Source organism: Emydura macquarii, unplaced genomic scaffold (genome assembly GCF_026122565.2).
Source record: "Emydura macquarii macquarii isolate MOO-44397 ecotype Brisbane River unplaced genomic scaffold, CSIRO-AGI_Emac_v2 contig_71, whole genome shotgun sequence".
Lineage (NCBI taxonomy): Eukaryota > Metazoa > Chordata > Testudines > Chelidae > Emydura > Emydura macquarii.
The window spans coordinates 11,415,009-11,441,588 of NW_027130208.1; positions in this window are offsets into that span (position 1 = coordinate 11,415,009).

Sequence of the window (26,580 nt, forward strand, 5' to 3'; positions counted from 1 at the left end):
TACGGGACATGCATCATGCTAAAGGGGATAGGTTGGAATGGAATTAGATTGTATGATAATCTCACCTTCTTGTGCCCGCACTGAAAAGGGAGCAAACGCCACTACAATATAGGGTGGTTCTGCCCGTCCACATCCCCTGTGCACTAAACTCTTTAATTGTGCTTCCTGAGATGCGATCCCTCCTCAAACTATCATTGGGGCCATGCAACTTTTCACCACCCCCTAAATGGTACAACATGACCCTTAAATCACTCACAGCTACAGCTGTTCTCCATGATCAACTCCACATATATATCTCTGTGAAAAAGTAAGTTCCATGGCTTTCTGAAGCCATACAGAGAAGAGCAAGTAGAGATCTAAAGGAAGCTGAAGGACGTCATGTTCGTATCACTGCAGAGACATGGACTGGTGCTCATGTGATGGATTACACATCATTCTCACACCACCATTGAAAACGTTAACATCTTAGCTCTGCAGTGTCTTCAGCCAGAAAAAGAGCTTTATTATTCTCCCTTCAATGCCATCATCATGTATGCAGGCTGTATGTTCAGTTATGCAGGTGGTGTGATATAGTGCTGATATGCAGAACAGAGAAGCAACCCATACCTCCCACAATGACTTGCTAACCCTTACTAGCTCACCCCAGTGGCCTTCATATAGAACCTTTTTCCCCCAGCATGCCTTTCTGGAGATGGCACTTTAAAAATATTGGTGCCAAGTAGCCCGTTAGTGATAATTCTGAAACTAGTTATCATATCTTCCACCTCTTAACACGTGTTATTTTCCCCCTTTCTTATTGCTGAGAAGGCGGCACATGCTCCCAGGAGATATTGTCACTGTCTAGCTACAGGACTGGAGAAGTCTTCTCTTTTGTTAAAAACTAGTCTGTAAAGCTTACATTGCATTATGTTACACAGCCAACATTATGCAATTGTTGCACCATAGTTTATGTGGTCCACCTCTCTGGTACCTCAGAAGACGAAGGGAAGAATTCAGGCAGTGAGAGCAGCATGGGGCAGACTATGTGTAACAAAATGTTTGTTTTTTGTCAACGTAGACCTATTTTGTAATTTGTGGAATGGGAGCAGTGTCATTACATTTCATTGGCCACATTGTTTTCCTGTCTATCTACAATAGTCATATGACCCCCCTACTGTAGTATTTGAACACCACACAATCTTTTGTATATTTATCCTCACAACACCCTGCAAGGTAAGCAAATGCTAGTATCCACATTTCGTAGATGGGCAACTGAGGCACAGAGAAATAGATTCACAAAGGGACTTAGACACTTAACTACCTATTAGATGCTGTGGTGAGGTGGGCCTGTTTGGCCCCATGGGTCTGCACTCCCTACAGCTATGCCAATGGTGTGACTGGGTGGGAGCAGGGGGCCCAGTCCCACCCTCTACCCCACGGACCCTGCAAGGAGTAGCCTCAAACAGCTTAGTCCAGGGCTACTACCTTCCCTGGGTTGCACATCTGTAGCTCCCCCCCAGCTTGTGGTCCTCCTTCAGTCCCTTTGGGGCTGGCATCCTCTGGTCTTGCCTGGACAGGCTCCTTCTTAGCTTCCATGGCTAGGTGCTCTCACCACACCCACACTAACTCCTCCACACGACGCTGCAGCTCAACTCCCTCTCAGCTACCCCCACCTGCCTGGCTGGGGAGGCTTTTAACTGCTGGGGAAAGCTCCTTGATTGGCCCCAGCTGGCCTGATTGGTGTAATTGGCCTAATTGTCCTGGAGTAGCCCCAGCTGGCCTGATTGGCCTAATTGTCCTGGAGTGGCCACAGCTGGATCACCCAGGGAACAAGGATCATACTAGGGCTGATATATATGCCTTCCAGCACCCCCTTATAGCTGTCAGGGCTGGTTATATCACAGTGCCTATGTCCCAGATTTAGGTGCTAGTGGTATACACAAAACCTCTGGTCATCTGCCACTGAATTCTGCAGGAATCCAAATTCACTTGGCACCTACATTTCTACAGTAAAAGTTTTCTAGGCACCTATGATTCTGCTTATCTTTGCTTGGTATTTTAGGCTGTGAACTGTCTCTTGGAGATAGGTACTTAAGGTGTTTCTTGTAAGAAGTTTGGAGATGGAGGAGGACCTCTCTAATAACTTTTAGATCAGTAGTTAAGATACTCCACTGGGGTCTGGTTCAAGTCTCCTTCTCTTCTCCTGGGGGATAAGGAAGTTGAACAGGAATCTGCCACCTCTCAGGTGAGTGCCATAAGCACTGAACTAGTCTCATGTGGGGTTTTGGCAATGTCTCCTGTTGAAGTTGTTCCATTTTGGATAAATAAAGTGTCATTGGAACAGCAGGACTGGATCTTGGGTTTCTCACAACCTGGGTAAGTGATTTGACCATCAGACAATAGATTCATTCTCATGCTTGCTTGCTTTCTGACCCACTAAATCTTTAATGATTTAATCCAAAGTGGAACAGCTTCAACAGGAGAGACTGAGGGAGCCCCATATCAGAATATCCTATGGCCCAGTGGTTAGGTTTCTTCCTTGAGAAGTGACTGAGCTCTATTCAAATCTCTTCTACCCATTAGACAAAGGAGGAGGCGTGAGCAAGATCCCAGGTGAGTACCCTAACTGGTCTAAAAGTTATTAGGGAGACCCTCCTCCATCCCCTTTCCAAGCTTCTTGCAATAAACACCTTAATCACCTATTTCCACTGACGGGTTCATAGCTGAAAATCCAAGAAGAGATATCAAACTCCCTGAGGGGGCAGGATGTAGGGAACTCCTTCCTATTAGAAAGCTTAGGTGGGGTGTTGCCTAGTGTGCTGGCTTTTGTGAATCCCATTTTATTCATCCTCCATTTGTTGCAGGGAGCCTAAGTGCCTAACTCAGGCTTTGTGAGTCCCAGTGATTTTCTGGGTTCTTAAAATGCATACAGTTTGAATTTGGCTCTGTGTGACTCATCCAAGGTCCCACAGGAAAGATGTGGCAGAGCAGAAAGTTGACCCTGGGTCTCTGGAGTGCTAGGCTAGGTCCCTAACCACAGGGCCATCCTTTCTGCTTCAGCTGTTAGGAAGAGTGCATGTGCAAAATTTATTTTAACAAATTTCGGGGGCACTCTTGAATTTCAAGATGGGTTGGTTGCTCTTGGTCACATGAATCACATGGGATTGTGTTGGTTCTGATTCCTTTGTTGGCTGAGCCCAACTCATGTGATCAGGAAAGCCAGCAGAAGGCATTTTGACTCATTTTCACAGATGCACTTCCTAGGGGTTATTCTGAAAATAAATAGAGGGATTCAGTGCTGCTCATTGCAACTCTGTGAGGATGGGATTATTCAGTCCTTGAGCCTCTTAAAGGCCATTCAACTTTGAGGGGCTTTACTTGGCAGCTCTCAAGAAATACTAGAGGTGGGCAAGATCCACCAAACATAGCAGAGGTGTGTACTTATTGCAAGTACTGGGAAAGGTGGGTCTAAGCCTGCCCAGAACTAATTGTCTAGCCCCTCAACTGAGGGGGAGAAATCACTGAACCCAGGCCACAAATGAATTCTTGGGATAACAACTGAAAAAAACCAGGAATGTGTATGAAGTCAAAGATTAAAAATCAGGGAGATAGAAGGGGACACTGAGCAAAGAGACCCTGATAGCATCTACTGCTCCTCAAAGGCATCCATGAGTCAGTGAGGTACTCTGCTTAGAGGCATGATTTAACATGGGACTGGAAAGAGGTCCTGCAGTCACAGTGCGTCCCCTGACCAGCTTCCTCCACCTGGTGTGATGGATGACCATCTTAACCAGTGCCAGAGGAGGTTGATGAGGAGGTCTTGTGACTTGGTAGGGTCACAGAGGTGTGTAAATGAAGAGGTGCAGGGAGAAGTGCAGATGGAATCTCACTAAGAAGTTCTGGAGGAGCCAGAAAAGGGGCTGCGGCCTGGTACATTCTATGTAAACCTGTGCCAGGGTCTCCCTCTTACTGCAGTGTACAGGCATTAGAGGATTCTGTACCATGTGAGATACACACCCTTGCTTATGGCTCCAGGGAGGAGCTGCCAACCACAGGAGGGATATAGGAGGCCACTCTGTCCTTCCCAGCAAGAAGACAATGCCAGGTAAGGATGAAGGAAGATTGTGTGGGGTAGGGGAGTGTGTGGACTAATGGGGTATTAGGTTTAAGCTTTAAAATTCAGTCTTCCTCTATCAATAGATTTAAATGGAGATTTGCAATGTTAAGGCTGGTGCAGTGTGCTTCATTATGTCACTTTCCTGTGTTGGGACTGGTTTGATTCATAATAGGACCTATGGTATAATGGGTCTGAGTAACAGTTTCAAAACCCCGCAAGTGACTTAGGAGACCTTAGTCTTATTGAAAGTGAGTGGGACTGTGATGGGATGTACCAGCCCTTCGTGACCCAGAGAGGCAAAGGTGGGGCCTCCTGGCCTGCCTAGAAAGGCTGCATAGAAGCAACCAATCAAAGCCCAGTGGGCTCAGATAAAAGGAGCTACCTTATGAGGTTGACAACCTACAGGGAGTGCCAGGAGTGGGAGAAAGAGCGTAGTACCGTCCCCAGCTGCCAGAAGGCACTTGGGAGGTGAGCCCCCCATTACAGGGACATAGGCTCCTAAGTCACTTGGGGGCTTTTGACATTTTTACCTTGTGTCTCTTTGTATGTGCAATGATGACTCATGTAACTTACATAACAGGAGATAATACAGGGTCAGTAAGGAGAATTATTAGTGCTTCCACTGTGGTTAGGTTGAACTAATGCACCATGTAACATTTCACGATAAACGCTATTGCTGTTTTATTATTTATGGATATCATGGTAACTCCCAAAGACCTCAATCAGGATCGTATCCCTGTTGTGCTAGGTGGCCTCAAAGCATACAATCCCTGCCCCAAAGAGCTAACCACCAAATACTGCAAGTTGTGTTTAACTAACTGTAGGAAGGGCAGGGGCGGGAGGGCAAGGGTAACAATAATAATACAAGAAGCATCTGATGTATTTTAATCATTTAAAATACAGATCCACTGACACTGACTCTCCTACCTCTGCCCCATAAACCAAATTTCACTAGGTAGCTGGTGTTACAGCAGATGTGGGTCTTGAGAAGGGATCTGAAAGAGGAAATGGTGACTTCTTGAGGGTGGTCATGCCACGTGAGACAGGCAGCAGAGGAGAAAATGTAAGACTGGGAGAGGTGGACAAATATGTGGTTTAGGATCATCATTAGTGAAATGGAAGGAAGTGAGGTGATGTAATAAGAGATAAGAGTGGATAAGGACCCTGTGACGTCACACATCCTACATGGTATAAATTACCATTAGGCAACTACTTTCTATCATGCCATAAGACATGTTGTGTCAGCCACTGTGAAATCATCCAGTGCACATGGAACGATAATCATGTAATCGTCAGCTATTTTCTAGGGGCCAAAACCCAGCTTGGGCTGAATAAGGAGTGCAGGCTTTAGCCCTAATGGATTGCTAAATGTTCTAGAATAAATCTACCTTATTATTTGCATCATGGGGGAAAACATGGTAATAGTATTCCAGAGCTGGTTTCCTAATACACTTCCTTCCTCCCATCTGGAAATTGTAATTCAGTGAATAGAGCACCAGATGAGGAGGCAGGAGGCCTGGGTTCTAGTCCCTGCCCACTTTGACTTGCAAATTACTTTGCCTCTGTGTGCTTCAGTTTACCTATGTGTAAACATGGGATCATAAGGCTGACTCTCACCTTTGTAAAGTGATGTAACTCAGAAATGTTTGCCCAAGCATAGAATGCCTTATATATGTAATAACCTGGATTCAGGGCTCTTCAGGTCTTGGGGTGGGGGAGAATTCTCAATAGAACCAACCCACTCTGGTTCCAAATACATAAATCTGTATCTAATCCCTTCTTTCAAGAAACATGAATCCATGTCATTGAAAGAAAGGCCACGATTCTGCAGGTGTCTTCAGGAAAATAGGCCCTATTGAAATCAATGGAGTTCCACATAGCTGCAGGGTAGGATTGGAGGCAAAAACATTTCTTATGTTACACGCTTAACATGCTTATTCTGAAGATTGCTCTGGTAAAAAAAGTTGAATTTAGAAATGGCTGAAACAGCTTTTCATTAGCAGCTGGTATTCAGCATTATTGAGAGACTGTATTTAATTCGCTGCGGTTAGAGATTATTCACTTCATACCAAGAGAAAAAACTGTGCATCCCTCAGGTGTCCAATTTAGTTCCTCATAAGGGAAGGCAATTAGACTATTTCAGAGCCATCAGTGTTTTCTGCTGTTCATGGATTTGTAAAGTTTGTATCCTGCATTGATTTTATTTGTGCATAAAGAAAAACAAAAACATCTTTTATTAGAGATTTGTCACTGAGAGTCATTTATTGAACAGTAATAGCCCCTTTTTTCCACCTTATAGGAGTCCTAGGAAAATTGGCTATCATTGTGAATGGTTCCAAATCAGTTTTGCTACTGCTGGATACTAATCTTCTATTCAGTTAAGGAAGTCCAGAATTATTTGCTTATTGTCTGTCTCTAGAACCCACTGAGTATAATTGGAAGTGCTGTGTCTCCTGAATCACCTCCCCTTTGAAACAGTACCTCCAATCACTTCTTATTCCATCCCACCCCTCTGTGTCTCCAAAATAGCCCTTGATGCCTCCTCCACACTGCTGATTAATTTCTATTCTCTCCTATTGACTTCACATCAGGAGTCCTCCTCTTGGCTGATTCTTTAGCCTCATTCCACTGAACCCAGTGGGGTTCTGTCTGAATTAACGGGGTCCCTAAACAGTAAGTGTTTTTCTCTCCCTCCTTATTCCTTGTAACCTCCACTTCAGCCTCTTTATTGTAGTCTCTTTATTTGAGCTCACTGGCACGCAAATTCTTCACGGCTTTAGAAGGTGCTGTGGGTCAAAATCATTAGCTGTTCTGAAGTAAAGATATTTCTATGGTTTCTATCTGAGATTCCATATACGTCATGTTATCTCCGGATTCACAGCTTAAATGACGTGCCCTTTACTTTTGACACACAGCAGCCTAGCTGAATCAGGGCAGTCCAGCCCTTCTGTTGGGACGTAGGTTACCCATCTAAACCCATTATTGCTAGATGTGCTGGATTCTGACCAGTTGTAGAGTGACCAGTCTAAACTGCACACCAATAGGTGTGGGAGACCCCTGTGCTGCATTCCATGCAGGTGTTCAGGACATAACCCTGAGCAGGGAAAAGTGCTGTCCATCCAGAGTTTGTGCATCTATTGAGTGGTTAAGATGATTGAATCTGTTGCAAATTCAACATTGGGATAATGAACATTTTAAAGGTAAAAATAGTTTCAGGAGAGAGAGACATTTTATCCCAGTCTGTCTATCTGAATGGGAGAACTTACCTAAACAAAACGTCCTCCATCAAACCCCAACTCCATGATCACATATTAGGAGACAAGGCTTTCGGGGACTCAGGAAAAGCCTCATGTGACCCCTCTTTCAGCAAACATATACAAATAAAGAACCACTTCAGAATCTTTAACTCATGACTCAATATTTTGTACAACACTAATCCTAGCTCATTTTTCCCGGGGAGGTGCAGAGAATCCACCATCTTTGTCCCTGCCAATTGGGGGAGAATCCTTCCTCAATCCTGACTGGGTGATCAATTTCATCTTGTGCATGAGAGCAAGAATAACCATGGTTAATTACCCCTCCACATTCTTTTCTGGAGTTTTGTTTGTTTTAAAAGAAGCTGAATCTCATACTTATAAATCTTCCTCCAAAATAATAGAGGAGATCCCCAGAGAGTTTCATCTAATAGCATAGTTGCATCTTTTCTTTGTCTCGTTAGTCAACACATAGTGGCTGGGCCCTGATAACCTTCCTGCTTGTTATGGTATACAATTAGTTATGAAGCATCTTTGAGTGGGCCAGAAAAAAGGTGTATTTTAGACTAATTTATACCTTTATTCTCCCTTAAGCTTGCTTCAGTGGTGCTACTTATGTGAGTAATGGCAGGGTTGCCAACACACAGTTTTATCACAAATCTCACAATATTAGCTGGTTTTCTTAAATCCCCAGCTTCTGGAGTCTCATGATTACATGAGAATTTCAGATTTCATACTAAAAAGAAGAAAAAAAAAAAACCTCCCTCATGCCTTTAGAGAAAACCCTGAAAGTATGAACTCTAACAGATCAAACTGGAACGCAAATGAAAAAGAACCTAAAACTAACTATTTTTTAAAAAAGTCATGCTGATCTCATGATTTAGGGGGTCCTGACTCATGATTTTTGAATGCTTGGGCTAGAAAATATTGTCAACGTTAGTGAGAGGTTCGAAATCTGGCTCCAATTTTGCAAAACACATTAAATATAAATAGATATACTTTTGCTGGTCTCACTACATGTTTAAATAGCTTTTGCACACCTCTGCTTGCAGATAGCAATGCTTGCTGAATGCTAAAATGCTCTCACATCTCTAATTTAACTTCTCAGCCAAGGAAAAGAAACTTTAAACTTTGACTGGCTCATTTCATCAGCCAGTTTTCAACCCACGCTGTATTTTCAGGTTCTAGACAGCCTGACAAGATATAGTTGAATCTCTTTCTCCTTATGATCAAGATAACCACTAAAATTGATATATTTCACTGCAGTAGAAAATACAGATTAATTCTTGCCATAATCAGCAAGTCTTTACAGAGTAATTGCATACAATTATCTTCTATCTAATGTCAAATTTATTTTAGTAATCGACTGCATAGTCCTGGAGTTAGTGAGACAAACTTTGATTATTGGTTCAATTAGCCTTAAAGCATCATTTCTTTTCTTTTAAAGACACTTTAGTCTCCCAAGTGGTCAAGGAAGTTACCATGAACATTGCTAAATGATGCTCATTTTCTTAGACTGCTTGATAGTTTGATTTTAACTGATTTAATATTTATCTTGATGTGATTTTTGATGTGAACATTGACAAGGGTTGTTGGGCTATTCACCCATCTCTCTTCCTTTAATGAAACTTTCCTTAAGAAAAAGAGGCTGTTGGCTTATTAGAGCAAGGCTTACTGCTGACACAATCATATGAATTTTGAAAAATTAGATCATATGTTAATTGCAGTTTTACTAAATGCTGTCCGCTTCCTACATGTGACATTTTCCATATATAATTTTGCAGAGCAAAGGCTCCAATTTGTCAATGCACTTAGCGTGTGCATAAATGCTCTGCTGAACTATGGCTGAAACCTCCAGCTCTAAGTCCCTGTTCAGACAGTGACTCTGTTTTGCAGGCACTTACTCGTGACAGTAACCTTGTACATGGAATGAGGAGTACCACTAAATTAGCTGATGTAGGTAAAGATACTCGTATGCATAAATGTTTGCAGGATCAGAATGTTCTTGGACCTGATTTAAGGAATGAATTTTAGGCATAAAGAATTACAAGTAAACGGATGAAAGAACAAAAATAAATCACATTTTTAGTCTGGCCAACGCTGGGCCTGATGCGTGAGGCAGACAACGAATCAAGTGCTGGTAAATACCATCGACTCCTGCTGATTTCTCTCTCGTTCACTCTCACACACACACTTTGAGAGAGAGAAAAGGACTTGGCAGTGCTTAGCATTACTTGATTGTGCACTCTGCCTCTCAAGGTCAGGCTCAGCATTGGTAAGACAGTCTTTTCTTCCTCCATTTTGTGTGTCTGCATGTGTGCTCATACACAATGGAGGAAATACAATGGGTAGAGTGAACAGATTTTTCAGCCTTTGCCATTGGATTCATTCTACATGGGATTGAGAAAACAATTAAAAGAAAACCCTAGCATGATACAGGTACTTAGATACTGTAATTTCAAAACTATTTCTTTAAATCAGTTTTTGTCATCAAGTCCTTGCCTTTTTCATGAATTTAATCCTCAAACATCATCGGATTATATTTGTAAACCCACATTTTTTTAAGGTAACTAATGAGCATAGTGTGGCATATCTTTATCTTCCAATTAATCTTTTGCAAAACAAAACATTTCCTCATGATGCAAACCACAATCTTTTTTTAGCTTCTTAGTTTCTGATGCATTAACTGCTTGAAGGTTTTTTCCTGCAAAGGACAGGTAAATGCAACCAAACTATGATTTTTTTATACCTTCATATTTCCTGACATTCATCTTCAGTTCCCACAGGTTGCTTTCCAGTCATCCCAAACCCTTTCTACTCTTTTGCCATGTACAGCAGAAAAGAGAGTTACTGTAGTTACCCTGGAGAAATAGTCATGTGTGAATCTTTTTGGAAAATGCTTCAAGATAATTACAAATACTGATTGGGCCAGGTATACTGCTTGTTCCTGTGTCATTTTATGTAATAACAGCTTGGAAATTCCAAAGATTTAAGGGCATACTGATTATAAGAAATCATTATTATTTTCCTGTGTTTTCTCCACATGGATTAAATGAGACTTTTCCCATCCATAATAAAATGTCTTCTAACTCTCTAGTCTCCGGCTGTTGGGTTTTTAACTGTACCTCAACATCTATTTTCACTGTCTTGGCATTTTTGCTTCCAAATCACATAAGGATTTTGTTATATTTATGAAGTTGGTATGAATTCTTTTTGCAGATTTTCCTCCCTCTGTTGGTAGTTTAACCCATACTTCCCATGCTATCTTTTAAAGGCATGGATCAGAGCTTCCAAAAAAGCTTTTGTACAGAAAAAAATCATGCTTAGCCAGTGTTCCTAGACGATGATTTCTCAACACATTAACAATCAGTAGGGAGGAGTGGGAGATGAATTAACTTTTGATGAGTCGCTGATTGAATCCCCCTGTGGAAAGTAAGAGGACCTGGGCCAGAATCTCTTGTTTGGTTGGTTTGAGCTCTACCACTGACTATTCTACTCTAAAGCCAGTGTAACCAGCCCAGGTAGAATCAATCCCATGTAAGGTGGATTTTCAGAGCCAAAGTAGGGCCTCTTATATCAAACCTTCTCCTTACTACATGCAAAGCAGTGGAAAGGAGTTTGGCATGAAGAAAGTGGCCAAGGTTAAGCTGCTTCTGTGCCACTTAGCAATTTATGATCCCTTGTGGTCAGTTGCAGCAGATATTAATTAGAACAACTCTCAGGCTACTCTAATACAGGGCCGACCCTGCACAGAGTTGTCTCAGGCTTAAGAGAGGAGGGAAAATATCATATGCCCTCTTAGCATGAAACTTCCCTTAACGGGTCTCTTGTGCATATGAGCCATATCCCAGGATCTAAGATGGAAAGAGTTGTGTGTGGAATGTGGAAGATTCTGAGCATTGTTTATGCATGAGAGCCCATATGAAAAGTTCTGCCCTAAGAGATCAGAACCCAGTCCCCCGTCTTTCTCACTGGTCTAACACCAGCGTAATTTAGATGGAAATACTTCTTGATTTACACAATGTGAGCTTAGAATCTGGCCCACTGTCTGTAAGTCACTTCATTGTTATGAACACCCTAAAGGGAAACATGTTTGTTTCTACAAGTAACTTAGAAATCTCAGAGTAAGTATAAAAAACCAAAACTATATTTTAAAGTCAAACAAAGTCAGATGCTTAAACTGAGCCTTCCCTATCGTTCAAAGTAATGATATGAGACGGATGAATTTATACAAGCTGAAATTAGAATTTACATTTCGATTTATACAGCTGACCCATTTCCTGGTAAAAGTATTTTACTGAAAACTAAGTTTTCCCTCTGAGATTTCTAGAGCTGTTTAGATGAATTTTATTTGACAGTGTCATGTCACTTTTATTTTATGACTTCCTTCAAATGAGTTAGAAATAATTTACCTTTGTGCTACCCATTTGTCCTATTTTCATAGGACACCAAATGCTCTTTACACTTTTCATGAAAAGTAAAATGTGATGACTTCAATTTCAAGGTGAATTAGACATGACATAAACCCTAAAGAAATGCATACAATTCACGTAATTTGCACTGCATTTTCATTGTCAAACTGTGCATCTAAGCCCAGGAGGCATGATTTTTTTTCCCCAGTAGGTTTGCTGTTGTTTCTTGTTCACAGTAGGCTTCATGGTCTCTTTACTAGAAGCCAGTAATTCCATCTGAACTAGAAAATTAACAATACTTTATTTCTTTAACTGCTATTGCAAAAAACAGAAGTGAGGCAGTTTCATACTTTCCAATAGTGAAGTGAATATTTTAGCACTAGCTTTTCGAGGTACAGAGTAAAATGGGCCATGAAACACTATCCAGGCACAAGGACAATACCTTCAGCCTTTGCTCTTATTGCATTGCTTCATGTTCCTTATGTTTCTCCAGTGATGATGTTCTTGATGTCCCATTCATCTGCTTCTCTACAGGCATCTCTATGCCTCTTTTTCATGTCACTTTCTACAAATGAAATACTCTTCCTGAGGTCAGGTCCCTCTCACTTAAATACCTCTTGAAAATTCACTTTCTTAATGATCCCTGCATTGAGCAAATTACTATGTAATATTCTTTATGTGACCTCTTTAGTTAGCTCCTCTTCCTTGACTTTAGGAGACAGTGGGGCCCAGTGGAGAGGGCTTTGTTAATCCCTAAGGAGCCCTGGGTTCTGCTCGCAGCCCTTCCAGAGTCACACAATCTCTGTGCCTCACTTTCTGCATCTGCACAGTAAGGATTCTTTCTTCCCTTGTAAAACACTTTAAAATCTACAGGTAAAAAGTACTGTCTGAGATCCAGCTATTGTCCTTTATGATAGAGCTGGTAGAAAAATAGTACATTTTTCTCATGAAACATGTACTGGCAGGGGAGGAGGAAGACAATATTGACCATGTCTATAGGATACATTCAACAAGGAAACCAACCAAGAGACAACCATGATGCACATGTGTCTTAAACTGAATGCCCACATAGAATCATAGAAATGTAGGTCTGGAAGGGACTTCGAGATCATCTAGTCCAGCCCCACATAAAGAGACTGTATACTCTGACCATCCCTGACAGGTGTTTATCTGACCTATTCTTAAAAACCTCCAACCCTCCATCACAATATTTTTCTATCCTTAGAGTCGGTGGTTTTTTCTCCCCCTGCCCTTCCCCCCCCTCCAGTGTCTAACTTAAATTTCCCTTGCTGCAGATTAAGCTGATTCCTACTTGTGCTACCTTCTCTGTACATGGGGAACAATTGATCACTGTCTTCTTTATAACAACCTTCAACATATTTGAAAACTGCTGGCAGGTCCTCCCTCAGTCTCCTTTTCTCAAGACTAAATTCCCAATCTTTCTCCACATATCATTTTTGTCAGTGTCCTCTGGACTCTCTCCAGTTTGTCTTTCTTAGGGTCGTACCCACAACTGGACACAGTACTCCTCGCTGAGGCCTCACCACTGACAAATAGAGCAGGACAGTTTCCTCCTGTGTCTTACATATAACTCTCCTGTGAGTACACTCCAGAATATTCAAGGAGACAGAGATATCAAGAACAAAACTAATCAAGGTACTCAGGAATGTGAAGAAAAGAAATTCTTTTGTTGGCTACACAATATTGTCAGGAGCCTGCATAGTAAACAAGATTTGGAAATGTTCATTTATGAACATAAATTCAACCTAGCTGGCATTACTGAAACCGAGTGGGAAGATTCACATGGTTAGAAGTTTATAATAAGTAATTTTAACATATTTAGGAAGGATCAAAGGGGAGGGGTAGTGGCACTCAAAATGGCATTCTCTTCCTGAGTCACTGAAAACTTGGAAGGTAATAATCTTGAATGCTTATGTATTAATGTCTGACAGATAAAACACAAGATGGAGTAGTAGTCTGTCTACTATAGACCACCAAATCACACTAGAGAACATGATGATGTCTTTTTAAGTACCTATCTATAACTTGTAGGTGGAGAAACACAATCATCTACACTTCTTAGAAATCCCAAGGTTTTAGTACTAACAGCATGAAACATGCAGCATATGTAACATATTGAAGTTCCCCATGATACTTACTGAAATAGGAAATTGTTACATCCAACATGGAAGTATTCTGTATTAGACATCATCTTGGTAGTTAGAGGCACTGACCACAGAACTAAAAGTTGGTGGTTGCTCAGGTGCAAGTGATCTAACTTGATTACTCTGACTCTTTATATTTGTTATGTGCTAACAATCGGAGAGGAATAGAAACAGATTCATTCCTGTTAAAGCACCAACTATATAAAAACATAGTTGGTGCTTTAAAAGGACTAATTTTTCAAATTAGTTTTCAAATTAATTTTCGAAAAGATGAGCCAAATGAAAGACAACACATTTAAAGAGGAAAACATAAATGGTAATTGGGAAGTGTTTAACATTTTTCCTAGATGCACAAAAATTCACAACTGAGAAAGAAGGATATACTGGTTTAAAAAGAGTCTGACCTAAAAGGGAAGTGAAAGCAACATTAAAAAATAAAAATAAATAAAAAATTGGAGAAAAGGGAAGTTTAAAGCATTGAATATAACTTAGAACCTATGAATTATAGAACACTGATAAGGGAAGTATAGGAAGATGCAGTGGCCTTCCTCTGAGCCAGGGCCCGAAGAAGGGCCAAAAGCGCTGGGGTTGGACAGGAAAAGGGCTGGCCGCCCAGTCTGCCCGGCAACCGGGAGGCCAGCTAGTGATAGGTCCTGCCGGCTGACCAATCCAGCACCAGAGGGGTGGCCCCACATAAGAAGCAGGCCCCACAACTCAGAGTAGAAGAAGCTGCCACCGGAGGCAGACGTGCAGCCCCGGGGGCTACAGCTGAAGCCTGAACCGGGCCAGGCTGCTGACCCCAGGAGCGGCCCAAGCGACCAACCGCTAAGGGTTGGATAGGGCCTCCGGGACCCCTAGACTGGCCAAGGCCTACAGGCCCCCAGGACTGGGCCAAGCCCATAGGCCCTAGTGATTGGACTGAGTCCCCTGAGCCGGAGGGCTGGGAGACCGCTCCCCCCCCCCTGAGGCCGGACCTGACCTAGAGGAGCTGCCTGAGGCCGAGCCATCCCCTGAGACAGGACAGGACCTAGAGGAGCTGCCAGAGACTGAGCCATCCCCCGAGCCCTGGGACCTGGAGGAGCTGCCCCTCGCTGAGGAGCTTCCTGCCTTGCCACCTATGGACGCCGAGGGACTGGCGAGCCTGCTGCGGGCGGTCTACCCCAGTGACACCGAGGATCCCACAGATACAGGTACCTGGGGATACGGGGAGGAAGTAGCCCAGGGGCAGCCATAACCGTGGCTGAGACAGGGGCAAGCCCCATCGGCGTGTTGCGGCAGGAGCCCCTTTGACTTAGTGGCAATGCCTTTGCCACTGCTAGGGCTCTGGGCTGGGATGCTGTGGAGTGGGGTGGGCCTGTGTCCCCCTCCCCTTCCCCTTATCCTTGCCACCCAGGGAGTGAGCACCGTCCCCTGCTCTCCTAACTCGAGGACAATGCTTACCAGCCCGCCCTGCCAAGGGCTGGGGCGATAGACTGCTGTTCACCCGCCCTGCCTGAGGGCTGGGGCGATAGACTGATTACTTGCTCACCCTGGCCAGGGGTCGGAGCACTTGATAGATTGCTCACCCGCCCTGCCTGAGCGCCAGCGCCATTGACTGCCGGCTCGCCCGCCCTGCCTGAGGGCCGGTGCACCAGACTCCTAGCTACAGCTAACATTCCCCTTGTAGGAAGGTGCAGTGGCCTTCCTCTGAGCCAACCGTGGGGTCGGACCGGACCCCATGCTACAGGAAGCAAAAGGACATGAGAAATTCAGCAGAGTTGGACAGTACAAAAGTTTAAGTAAATCAGGAACAAAAGGAATCCTAACAATGATATTGTTCCATAACTAGATGGAAATTGTATAATTGTTAATAAGGGAAAAGTGTTCAATAAATATTTTCAGATCTGTTTGGCAGACAACCAGCTGGTGCATTCATGTCATATAATGACAATGAAATGCTTTCCACTCCAACAGTAACTAAGGAGGTTACAAAACAACAGCTACTTTAAGTTAGGCTTTTTAAAATTAGGATGTCTGGCAGCTTAGTTCTCTGGGCCGTTAGTTTGTTTTTTATAAATCCTTGAATCCTGGGGAAGTTTGAATATTGAAAGAAAGCTTTTGCCATGCAGGCATTGATCCAGGTACTTAAAAGCCTGTCAGCCCAACAATCAAACAATATACATTTCGCTATAGTCAAATGTAAGGTCATACATCCTGAAACAAAGAATGTACCCATACTTATAGGATGGGGGACTCTATTCTGGAAAGTAGTGATTCTTTTTTTTTAAAAAGGCTTAGGGTACAAAGGGGAGCTTGCGGAATAATCAGCTGTGCATGAGCTCCTAATATGGTGCAGTGGCTAAATCCTTGGATATATAAACGGGAATGTTGAATAGGAAGGTTATAACCTCTCTATTTGTCACTGATGTGACTGCTACTGGAATACTATGTCCAGTTTTTGTGTCAACAGTTGAAGGGGGATGTTGACAAATAACAATGAGAAATAGATGTAGTCCAATCTAGTTAGCTTAATGAAGTGAAGGATAAGAGGTGATTTGATCAGAAGTACCTACATGGATAACAGAAATTTGATAATAAAAGAACTTTTTGCTTAGCAGACAAAGATATGAAAAGATGTAATGGTTAGAAGTTAGACAAACTTAGAGTAGAAATAAGATGCTTTTTTTTAAAAAAAAAAGTGAGATTGATTAACCATTGGAACAACTTACCAAGGCTTGTGGTAGATTCGCCATCACTGGCAAAGTTTTTAATGAAGATTTAATGTTTTTCTGAAAGATATGTTCTAGGGCAAGCACAGCTATTGGACTTGAAGCAGGAATTAATTCAAAAAGTCCCATGGCTTGAGTTATACAGAAGGTCAGACTAGATGACTACAGTGATCCCTTTGGAGCCTTAAAAAAAAAAACTATGTGACTTTTGGGGCACATTGCGTATTCCAAGACGTTGTTGAAATTCTTTGACCAAACATAGGGTTTCACTTGATGCCCATTGTCGCTAATAACGTTTCTTCAATTGACTTCAGTGGGAGCAGGATTGAACCCATAGTGTTAGGAGGTATTTTTCAGTGCTCTGTGCAAGTGTGAAGTGCCTAAAGCATGTTGCAGAGCAATGGAATAAGACAGTTGCTAGCATAGCAAACTGAAAAATGCACATCAGGGGAAAAAAAGTCAGTGTAATTTGATCTTAGAATTTGCATAGATGTTATGAGTTTGACCTCTGAGGGGACACCTATTGTATTCATTATAACTGTCTAACTAGCCACTTATAGTAGAAGGATATTTTGTCAAGATATTGTGTAAATCTTAGTAAAATCTGTTATGTATTACTCCTCATTAGGGTTTGAAGAATACAAAGGTGTTGTGGGGGTTTACCAAACAGTTAACAATTTAATTTGCAGAACTCTTCCAAAGTTCACAAAGTATTATTTCTCTTAAATTGTTTTCAGAGGGAAAATTTTAACCAAACAAAACCCATATTTTGTCTAATTAAATGGAAACGTGTGTTATGCAAACAAGAATAATTTCTAGCAAGAATCAATGTCTTGCTCTTCTTCTAGGAGTTTCCCATAAATAAAATTAAATAAAGAAATGCAACAGCTAAGAATATCTATTTAACTAGAGTCAAATGGGACTCCAAACTTGAAAGCTTTGAGTTTAGTTCTAAGTTTGCAAGCTGTGATTTTTTTTTCATACACATTATTTGTGTAGCACAATGAGTCCGCCCATATCTCTGTGACAAAATATGGCTCCCAATTCCGCAAACAGTTTTGTATGTGCTTAATTTTACTACCAGGAGTTACTCAGGGTAGGAAAGTTAAGCATGTGCATAAGTGTTTGTGGCATCAGACACCTTATTTTGCTCCAGGCAGCTTTGAGATATCAAAATGATTCGGAATATAAAGGTTTGTTTGTATTTTTTTTTTAAAGGAAAGGGGCTTCATGGTTACATGAGCAAAAAATTTCAAATCTATAAAGCAGAAAACTGAATAAAACCCATTCAGATAAATTACTTCCACTGGCAACATGAACCCACAAGAAATAAGAATATGGGAAGTAAAAATTATGAGACTCAAACAAGGTTCGGGAGCTCGTTTGGAACACCTGTTTCCCCTGCTATGAATATTACTCATGGTAGAGAATTGACTGCTTGTTGTTCTTCAAAATTCCTTAATGGAAAAATTGGTGTAGTGGCATTAATAGTACTGTTCAGAAAAAATTATGTTCTGCGTTTCTTAACAATACTCATCAGAAAGGAAACCAGACAGCCCTGAATGAAGAAGTCAATATTGAATGCGTTCATGTGGTAGGATGTTCACTCAGAGAAAACGGATAATTAAGAGACCACAGAAATTTAGTTCTCAGAGCTCTTCCACCCATGCTGCCTCAACCATATTGCTATTTTTTTTAGGCACTAATGTGAACAGAGCTAGCACATATATGTCTGCGTGTGCTGGGAATTACAGCTCCTAGCTGCTGTATAGACATAACTTTTAAGGACCAAATTTTGGGCCCTCTACTCCATGCTTATTATTCATAGAACTTAAGGTCTGACTGGACCATCTGATCTACTCTGACCTGTATATCACAGGCCACCAACACCACCTGGCACCTGCACATTCAAATCAACAACTGTCATTTAAACCAAAGCATAACAGCCCACAGAATTCAAGGTACATGCCAGATGCAGAGAACAGGAGGGACTTAGGTGCACCAGTGCCCAAGACCTTGCGATGGCAGGGAAATGATTAAGTGAGAGATACCCAGATAATCCTGGCAAGTGACTATACCCACATGCTGCTGAGGAAGGCCAAAAAAAAAAAAAAAATCACCAAGGTCACTCCCAACCTGACTGAGGGGAAAATTCCTTCCTGACCCCACATACGGTTATAGACCCCGAGTCAGACCCTGAACACATGAGCAAGAACCAGTCTGCCAAGCACCTGCTAGAGAGAATCTTCAGTCTCACCTCAGGGCGCTGGCCTTCCCTGTCCAATGTCCAGTCTCTGACCACAACCATCCCTGCTTGCGTCTCTGGTGCTCTTTACACTATAGATCATACCCCCTTAATGCAACCTTGTTCTCCCTTAGCTTTTATGACATCGTCCTCTCTTGGTTCTTTTCCTACCTCGCTGGTTATTCTATTTCCTTCAGTACTCTCACTTCTTCCTCCATTTGTCCCAGAGGACTCTGTCCTTTTCTTGAATAAATGTCGACCATCCAAATACTCATAATGAATAAGTTGGCAGCTCAAATCAGAGCAAACTAAAATTGGAATTTTTATACACTGAAATAGTCACAAATGAAGATTTGATTTATTTATTATTTTTGCTTACTATTTGACCATCTCTAATTATAATTATGCTGCAGCATACAAATTACAGTTTGTCACATCAATTCCTTTCTGTCAGAAATCTATATGTGTTTACTTTATTTAAGAGCACATACTGTAAAGAGACTGGTGGGTATGAGAAATAAAATAACATGAGAGCAAGCAGCAGCTGACAGTAGAATAGGTTTGATAGTCAATGGCATTCTGAAATCTCTGCAAAAAAAAAAGTAGATTTGAATCATGCCACCATTCACTTTTCGCCCGTTGTAAATGTACCAGTATCAAGCAGTGGCATCAATCTACCCTGGCCCACAAATTATAGTAACATTATCACTATACTTCTTAGAGAAAGGTGAAGCAGGTAGGTGAAGTGTAAAAATGAAAGCTTATTTGTTCACAGTAAGTGACACTTATTGAAAAGCAAGCATAAAGCATGGGGGAGAATATAATGACTGCCCACATGAGTAAAATACTTCTGTAACATGGAAACAAAGAAGCAAAAGCTAAATTGGTCTCATAAACCCATTCTACGGGATGACCGCTAGATTCCATGGGGGGAAAAACAAACAAGCTGCTGTGGAAGCATGCTTCACGTATAAAATTAGTTGAGGTAGGGTAAAATACTCAGTCTAAATTCTTTGAATTTTATGATGAGAGATTTTATATGTTGTTGTGCTGAGTTTGAATAGACCAATAGTCTTGACCCTAAGCTATAACACTATGCCCTGTTACACCTACAAAAGCATGTTAGTACACTGAGATCCCTAAGCATATCAGACAGTCATGCTTATACAGTTTTGTGCTTGTAATGTACAGCCTCTGACAGTTTTGACAACTCATTTTCTAATCCCTGCTATGCCCCAGTTTACTTCTTTCTACTCCTGTCCCTAGAAAATATTTGCTTCCAAGAATTCTTATTTCCTGAGCTTTTCCTAGTTTCCTCTTTTTTCTAAAATGTTTTTCTTTTCCTTCCCCAACATATATTTTTACTGACCTTTTTTAATTAGCCCTTGAACTTTTTTTATTTAGTTGGGATGTTTTTAAAGTTATGACAAAGGTTAGTGAAGTTGCTTCTTTAAGAACCTGCAAGTAATACATACCCATTACAAGATTTTTGTAAGAAAGGACATCAACAAACATATGGGGCCTGATTTTGCTCTCATTGACACCAGGTAAATCAGTTGCCATGCACTCAAAGTCCTCAATGGGCCTGAATCTAAGGTCACTTAGATTGGCATTACATCAATGAAATGCCATTGATTTTGGTGGAGTCACTCCTGACTTACAGTGGTGTAAGTGACAGCATAATGAAGCCCAGTGGAGTAAAACTGGTAAGGGGAGCAAAATCACTGTGAGCAACATAATAGTAACAAACTGATTCTTTGTCTGTGTAATTAACATTTCAAGTTGTACTAAAGCTCTCTTGCTCTGTGAGTGTTTTTAAGAAAAAATACCTGGACCATTTTGTTTCATCTGTTAACCATCCAATGTTACCTTTTTAAAGTCTCTAACATTTGTGATCTAAGGCGTGTTTGGTAGCCTGTTTCATTGTATTTCTGTATATTTTTGCCTTCATTCGTGAAACTCTATTCTTTTAATAGGTCTGTTCCTTTCGAAAGTGCAGAATTTGTTTAAAGAGATCAACCGTATTCTCAACAATTAGACTATTTATTGACCTGGAGTTTAAGCCAAGTAATAGCTAAATTTGAGGTTCTGAAGGTAGAACTGTTAAGTCCTGTTCACCGTCTGACACTTGTATTGTCTGCTGCTTCTGCAATTTCTAAGATAAAATGTTGTTTTGCTGTCTTAACGTTTGTAAATGTGCTTTTCACAATTGAGCAAAAAATCAATGAGAAGCTAACATCCAATTTTGGCTGAACATATGGATGTTACTTTTTATACTGTCTCTAATGAAGGCTTCATTGTTATAATATGTACATATTTTGAGTGTAAAGCATTGTCTTTCGTTGGTGTTATTACTAATCTACATTAGTTAGCATGTAACAATGAATTATATGGAGCCATAATTTCATTTCAGAGTTCTAGTGCCCACATGAATCACTTGTGAGCAAAACACCAGAATCCTGATGTGGAATTTTAGTCTCATAACTCAAAGTTGTTTCCTCATGTTTTGCTTACTGTAATACACACCTAAGGAACTTCATGCCAAGTAAACAAATGCAACAAAGATGTGTTGGTGGAAAAGTACATGACTATCAGCAAATGATTTTCAATCATTTATAATAAATTCTCAACTTAATTTTAAAAGATGGACATTTGGGCAGCTATTTAAAAATGTTCATTGTGATTAATCTTTAATTTAGAAGGGCATACATTAAATTCATTAACAATTGTACAGAGAAAATATTAAGGAAGCAAAAACGTATTGCTGCTGAGAGAAATATGCAAGACAGATAGGTACATTGTTGTTCTCTGTATACTAATGTGCTAATCAAAGCTCCAGTGATCCAATGGCACCTTTAGACCTCTTCAAAATCCCTTGGAAGATCTTGGTTGGAAGGGTCAACGTGCCGTTTTGGCCAGGATAGTCCCTTTTTTAAGCCGTGTTGTGTCCATCCTGACTTTTTGCAAGAACAAATGGGACAAATGCCCACTTTTTTTTTTTTTTTAAATAAAAGTGGGATGTGGATGGTGGGGTTGAGCAGTGATACCAGCCCTGTCTGAGGGGAGTGGAGTCAAGGCTTGCTTGGGGGGTGTCAGGCAAGGACCAGGCGAGCAGCGATGCCAGCACCAGCTTTGTGCAGAGCGGCAGGCAGGACTCGAGTGAGCAACGATGCCAGCCCTGCATGGGGGGGCAGCCAGTGCTTGGGCAGGCAACAATGCCAGCCCCGTTCTGAGAGGGTGGGGGGGCACAGGGTTCAGGCACGCCCCTCATGGAGGGGAGGGGCTCAGGCCAGCGGCTCGGGCCAGCCCCGCACAATGTCCTGTTTTCCCTTTGGAAATATGATCACACTAGCCATGCTATTTGATTTCGCTGCAGGACTGGGGCCTGATACCTGCATAGTAAGCACAAAATCAGTCTAGTGTAGCTTTAGACTCGTGTGCTCTTCCACAGGCCCACTCTTTTACATAGAGAGAATTTACTAGCAATATAGTGGGCCAATTTCATATGTCAATGGAGCTCGTCTGTAATTAAAGATGACGAGTATAGTAACAAATTAATCGAACAAAGCATGTGAAGTGACATGGCCATTGTTTCCAATTAATGCACCAAATCATCTGACTCATGGAGAAGGTCTGTCTTTAGTCATGAGGAGGAAAAATAAAGTTAAACTCTAAGATTTAAACCACAGCTTACTGATAGAGATCTTTGTAATGGGAAATCTGGAAGTGCAGTAAATTGTCAGACGCCTCATAATTAGGAGTGAAGTCAGTTTCTAAAATCCATATTAGAACTTGGTCCCAGTCCTACAGGAGCATCACTATATGTACTACTATATGAAAATGGACATACACTTTCCCTATAGTTTAATATAGCCAAGTAATGGTCAACTGATTTCTTCAAATTGATTCTCTCTCATGAAATCTACAAATTATTCTATCATAAGATGCTTTTCAGGCTAAATGCTGTGTTGGCAAGGTCAGCCTATGAATAACACATTTGGCTATCAAAAGTTTAGAAATAGTCTTCTGTACAAAATACTTGAAGACTCAGTGAAATCTGAAGCATTATTATATACATATAATGCTGGTATCTGTAGGATTAAATGACCTGTTTATCACCTCTGTAACTTTGAAATGTTGTCCTATAACGTATTTTAGACCAGTACAGTTCTGTACCATATTTATAATCTCCTGTGTCAATATGACATGAACTCCAACATATGCCATAGGATCTTAATGTATCTCAAAAAAATAGTGTGTCTGGTATAGTCTGAAAATAACTTTAAATTGTAGCACTTCAGGTTAGCAAGCATCCTCTGAAGATATAAAAAGTTTTTATGTGATAAAGTATATTAAGAGACAAGCTTTTGAGGTTACACAGAGCTCGTCTTCAACACAGAGCTTTGAGTAAACTCAACAGCTTGTCTCTTACGTCAACAGACGTTGGTCAAATAAAATATATTACCTCACAGACCTTGTCTCTCTAATAACCCAGGGACCAACATAGCTACAGCAACACTGCAAACAGTATATTAAGTTAATCATCTCAGCTATATTGTTCCCAAGTTTCTTTTTGCCATGTTTGCTTCAGATTTAAGGGAATTTTATGGCATTTCTTATTAGGGGAAAACATATATCAGGGATGCTGGATCAGATACTACATGAATTTTTATGAGAAAAGGCAAGAGTTGAGCTTTCCAGAGGACAATAGAAACGGTTGTACTTCATTTTGTTTTTGTGTACAGTCTCTATGATATATCATAGCAACTTTGTCAATATCACTAAACATCACATAAAAGGTTTTGCCACAAGGACACTGTCAAGTAAGCTTTTTTGGTTGGTTTCTTTAAATGTCTGTCTTCAAATAGAATACGAGAGCCTTTTAAACTGAATGGACCTAATTTCCCACTCCATTATACCAGTGTTATAATGGTGGAATTCTGTAAATTCTTTGGGCCAGAGACAGTCTTTTGGTTTGTGTTTTGTATAGCACCTAACACAAATGGGTCCAGAGCCATGATTATAGCTCCTAGACACTATGATAATACTAATAATATAATATTGATAAAACTAGGGTAATGGCATGCAGAATCAGGCTTGTAATATTTACTTACTAATTTTCTTCTTGGCAAACATTTTTAAACTTTCATTTGGAGCTCAAGCCTATATGATTTAGTTTACCTTGTGTTTTTCTTGTGTGTGTGTGTGTGTGTGTACACAAACACTATTAATTATGTCAGCAAGTCATTGAAAATAATGATCGTCAACTAAAAGAGCATATTCTACTTGAGATGTGGGCCAAACATCTAAATGCTCTCTTTTAATCTGTTTTCTAAAACCAGAAACATGTTCCATATGGCTTAATAGACCAATATTCATTCTGGAGAAAGTCAATAGGTGCATAAATTTTCAAATTCAAATAATGAATGAAAGGTCAAAATCAGATTGATAATAGATCCCGTCTCCATACATAAATCCCAAATTAAACTTCTCATGTTATACGATAAAGTGATTTGAGCTCAAACAGCAAGATGTGCATATGCAATATAAATGTATCTTTATATGTTTCACCAAATGAAACCCTGGGGGCCTGACAAAAAATATTTGCTTAATGAAGATAATCTTCCTGTAAAGCTTGAGCGAAATTGTATTCAAATCATTTGGGAACAGCTGGGGTGGTCTGTTAACATTGATTGCTAAATAAAATTTTCAGCAAATGTTATCCTATTTTTGGATTCACAAAATATTTGAAAATCCATTCCGTTATTTAATAAATCGGTTCAACATTCCATATATTCACAGTATCACAAGCAAATCAGTGGTGGTCTATGGCTTATTTACAATGCAGACATTCTTAATATCCAGTACTTAAACTCCAAAATTGATCCTCCCAAAAGTCTTCTTGTGGGTATAGCATCCATATTTGGTGTTGTATACATATTTTGATTGAATACACACATTCAGGATCAAGAGCATGTATGTATACATATCAAACATATAGTTGAATATCAATACCTGTTATAATTATGCTAACCAGTTTTGAAGTCTCACATATTCATAGGGTTTAAAGGGTCTAAAAAAGAATACATGAAAGTGTAGATCTAGTACTCATGAAATATTTTCAGTGTTTCTCCAGACTTTCACCTTCTGTATTCTCAAGACAAGAAATTGACTGACTAGTAAAGTGGATTTATTTTTGAGTAAGACTTGGTTCCTATACAAAATTTTAGAAAAGGAAGTGACATAAATTTTCTTCTCCAGTTAAAACAACATGAGGAGTTTAGGAAGAATGGAAACGCCCCCAGGTGAAATCTCATCCCCAATGAAATCAAGAGCAAAACTCCTATTGACATTGATGGGCCCAGGATTTGACCTCCAAAATTATAACTGAAAAGGTCACTGAGATTCACATCCAGGCTTTTTTTTTGTGAAAAAAGCCCCTTGGTATCTGAACTGAATACATGTGATTTGAGACTACTGTGTTTGACATCTCATCTGAAGAGCTCTGTACCTATTTCTTTTAGTATGGACGAGTCCTTCCTCAAAATATCAGCACACTGGTCTCAAGTGATACTCTTGAGAAGCCAAAAGCCAAGATTGAACAGCTTTTTATCTTTAGTGCAAAAGAGGCACAGATTCCAAAATATGTTTCTGATCCTTTTAGCAACTCCTTCACAGCTAAATAAGTCTATTTCTGTTTGAAATACAGAAAGATTATCACCCTGCTGATTTTGTTTTCATTTAGCTCTTCTCTACTGAACTTTCCTGGGAGCTGGCAGTGAATCCATGTTCAATCAAACTGATCGGGGTATTTTGGGCATGACTTTTCAGACGCAGCATGAAATACAGATGTTAATTTAACTTTATATGACAGAGCTTCTTGTTTGGCATATTCTCTAAAGATTATCTGCAGAATCCTTAAGGGCCCTTTGGATAGCTTGGAAATATCAACACTATATGTATTTTTCATTATTTTCCTGCTGCTTCTGTAATGTTTCCAAAGTGTCAGGGCTCAGTTACAAAAGGAGCCTAGAACGTCATTGAGGAGGGGAAAGAAATAGTGCTGAAACACTGGTTCTCCAAAGTGAAATTAAAATAGATTTAAATTAATTGCTGAATTAATTTTAAAATGCGCTCAACAATAATTTGTTAATCTGTTCTGTTTACAATCATTTTAGCACAAATGTCACCAAAAACAATTTTCTGTGGTGTTGAGTAGCTTTGCATTAATGATTGCACCCCACCTCGTGCCTTTTACATTATTTATAATGTCTTTCACAAGTTATTTGGCTTTGAATAACTTGTAAAGAGGTGGGGGAGGGGGAAAGCGACAGTGTATGACCCGATAAGTAATATGCGTAGTTTGTATTTATTTATCCTTACGAGTATATATTCAGTGTCTTGCTCCTTTTTATCTCAGCTGCAGGCTTTGTATTCCTGCTCAGTGGGATGAACTATCAAGGCAAAAGCCTTATTCATTTACTGATTCAGGGTGCTGCCTCAGAGTATCAAGTCCTGCAAATATGGGTAAAACTTAAAGGCTTTAATCCTTGAACTGTCAATTTTCATTGTGTTACTGCCAGATGGCAGTGGTGGAGGTAGACTCAAAATACAAATGTTGCAAGTGCTGCTCATGGGGCTTTCTTGAGATGTGTTGATGAGTGCACATACTGCCAACTGTTTTAAGAACACTGGGCCAG